Here is a 3,745-nt window from a genome sequence, read left to right on the forward strand (position 1 = left end):
ATTGACCTAGAATTTGCGTCTGACTGTGCATCTGTGCTACATCTTAGATACGAATAAAGATGCTCTGTGGACAGAAGGTTGACTTTGGGAGCGCGTCTGAGGGCATGTCTAACCTACAATTTAGACGCGGGGATACACACGCCAGGTCTCCCAGCTCTGATAAAAAACAATATATTTTTGCAATGATGAATGTGACCAATCCCATGTTTGTGTTTATCAATTTTCTTGTTTATGAGAAGCATTAGCACTTAAGTTTTATGCTCAATGTCTAAAGAAATCTCTTTGAAAATGTAGGTAATATATGATTTTTTGTATGCAAAGAAATTTCTGTTTTTCCTGTGTTTTTTTTGCAGATGTCGTATCCTGGTTCATCTAGCAATGACCCGGATTTGGATCGCATGAATGATACATTGGCCTCGTTTGGCAGGGGGGTCAATGCATTTTTTGGAGGTTTTCCTAGTAGGGAAGACTTCATGGGAGAGATGACCAGACACCTTGGCCGCTCTCTCACAGCGGACGAGGTGTTCAATGTCATGTTTAGAACGCCTCTGACGTCTTTGCCTGGCACTACTTCCCAAACTCCACATGTAGGTACTCCATATGCAGGTACTCCATGTGCAGCAACTGTACGTGCATCGGCTGAAGCATAACCATCTGCAGAAGCACGTGCATCCATCGAGGCAGAGGGTAGTCGACAGAGAGGGAGGAGGGAGAGTCGAGGGGAAGGACGAGGCTTGTGTGGGGGTTGCCTAGGAGGTGGCGAGCGATCACCCTCACCAGTAGATCACATAGAGGAGGTTGTACGCCAGTACTATAGAGTTATAGATGCTGGTGGCATCTTTCATGATGATGAAGGAAGGGATGTAATGGTGTACATGAGGAGCATCGTGCATGCGACGTATAAAGATTATTTCATTGCCTTCAAAAATAGGAAAAGCAGCTTGTGGCAGGAGGTGTTGAGGGCAATCCATAGGAGGTACCCAAATCCTGAGGGTTAGCGATTCTCGGATGATTAGGGACGCACAAAAGTGAGGGATATGCTTCACAACAAAAGATCCCACCTCATGACACGCGCCACGGACTCACTGTGAAGGCAGGAGGAGGGACGTGGAGCCTATAGCCAACCACCTATGTGCCACCGCATAGAGTGGAAGAAAGCCAAGAAGAAAGCAGCAGAGAAAGTGAAGAGTCGCCAGCATGCAGAGGCGCGACAGATCCAAATGGAAACCATGGGATCGTCGCATTACGGATCGAGCAGCAGAGAGTCGTGGGAGGCAGAGTTTGTGAGTATATTTTGATTTCTAGTTTTTTAAAATTTATATTTCTTTCAATTCTTTATATAATTTGTTCTAATATATTGTGACTCATAATTGTTTGTGTATATCATAATTGTTTTGCAGACTACTATAATTGGTAGGATACCTACTCCTAGAGAGGTAGGTTACCATCGAGGCCATAATCGCGCAGCCACATGGCTTCACTTCTATGAGGAGGGTCTCATCACTGAGGACCAATACAACCGGGCCATGAGCATTCGACAGCCAGAGGAGGTATGTTTTTCTTACTTTCCTATTAAAAGTATAGCTAATTATAACTTTTTCTCCATCATGTCTATGTAAGAAACCTTGATCTTTTGTGTGTGTAGGTGAACCCGGATGTGGAGCATAGCGAGGAGGGGGATAGCGACGCTAGTAGCCATGGTGGTATTAGCGAAGATGTTTCTTCTTCAAATTCGTAGAGGAGCACCATACCTCCTCATGAGGCCTTGTTTCCTTGTATATGTATGATCCATCTTTGAGGCTACTGCTTGCGGCCACACTTTAGGTCGCAAGCACTTAAACTTCCCATGTAAATGTTTTTGATCTATAATGAATACATGGACTTTTATTTTCAATTCTCGTGCCCGTAAGATACATTGTCTTTTTCCCAAATGCACAATCTGATGTATGGGAGGGGGGAAAAAAACCAGAGAGCATTTTCTTTTCCAGTTCTGTTTTGCGCATCTATCCACGCGTCTAAATTGCAGAAAATCCACGTTTATACGCGCGTCTACAATGCAGAGTACACGTGCTTATACACACATTCCATAATTCAAATTTAAAAATAAAATTAAATATCTTTTCTAAAAAAAGAAGATTTTTTGTTTTTCGTTCGCATTTATCAGTGCTTGTAAAAGCGCGTCTATAAGCATGTCTATATGTCCGCCTAACTGTCAAATAGATGCGCTAATAGACCTGTAAATTGAATTAAATAAATAGCAATTTTGGTTTATTCTGTGCATGTATTCGCGCGTGTATATGCACTACAATAGAAACGAGGCATAGACGCGCATGTTAGACGCGCAAAGTCGGGCGCGTCTATCATTGCGTCTATAAGTGCATGTAAGCATGCGTGTAAATAGACGCGAATTCTGCGTCTATATATCCATGCAAATAGACGCCAATATAGATGCGCCAGCAGACGCACAGTTATTTAACCACCTAAAATTGCAATTCACATAATTAGAAAACCAAAGTTAATAATTATTTAATCACCTGAAATTGATTCTTGAGCATGCACGTGTGCGAATGATAAAAACCATAGAATTAAGAATACACATTGAATCATTGAATTAAAAAAATAGAGTTAATAATTACTTTTTCATTGCTCTCTAATGAATGGCAGTTCCTCCAGTTGACAAGCCTGATATAAGTAATTAGCGACAAGCGATAGAAACCTTACAATTAGTAGCAAGCATTGCAATATGTATCTCATAATTTCTCTACTTGAAGATGATAAAAAATACTTCTTTTTTATCATGGAAAATTCAATTTAGCTTTAAACTTGACTATTGATTCTTGAGTATGCACGTGTGCGCATGATAAAAACCATAGAATTAGGAATACACATTGAATCATGAAGCAAATTAAGTATGTTACAGTGAATGATCCATCTCATCTTCAATGAGATCAGCCCTTGCTAAACTATCTACTTCTAGATCTATGTTACCAAGAGGTAACGAAACGAATAAGTCTATCCCACTATTAGATGTGTTGCTATATTGCTCAATAACTTCATCAATATCATCGACAATCACATTATTGTCTTCTTCTGCGTTTCCTTGAACATCCTCGCGAGGTTCATCTTGTACTATATCACGCATATCATCCATTATGGTGTCATCATGCACATCATCATTAATTGTTGGATTATCATCTGTTATCTTCATGTCGGTAATATTACCATATATTGGTTTTGAACGATTAGATATAGGGATGACATACCACCATCGGTTATTGTTTACCATTGGATGATACACAACCTGTATTTGAAAAACAAAAGCAAAAAACTTAATTGTACTTGCTCACATGAAAACATATAAAAAAATTAGCCTTTGCATATATACTTGCTCGCATTGTTGAGGTAGTACTAATGTGTCATTCTTGTTTTGGTGAAATTTTGTAGAGTCAATGATTACAAAACCACTTGGATGACGTCTGATTGTGCAATGCTCACCATTTGTTACCACTTCTTTAAACCACTTCACATCCAATACATATATGAAGAATCGTCTGAAGTCAAGCTTCAGAATATCTTGGATCAAGCCACAATAACCTTCCATGGTACCATTGGCATCCTCGAAGTGAGCAAGGACACCACAATCTTGGGTATTTCTCTTTTCATCTATACGCTAAGTTAGAAGATGTTTACCCTCACACCAAAGTGCATTAAATAATGTGCACTAGTAGTAAAAGATAAAAGATCA

The sequence above is a fragment of the Lygodium microphyllum genome, chromosome 6 (genome assembly GCF_053477565.2).
Source record: "Lygodium microphyllum isolate KBCC chromosome 6, Lygodium_microphyllum_v1.1.10, whole genome shotgun sequence".
In the NCBI taxonomy this organism is placed as follows: Eukaryota; Viridiplantae; Streptophyta; class Polypodiopsida; order Schizaeales; family Lygodiaceae; genus Lygodium; species Lygodium microphyllum.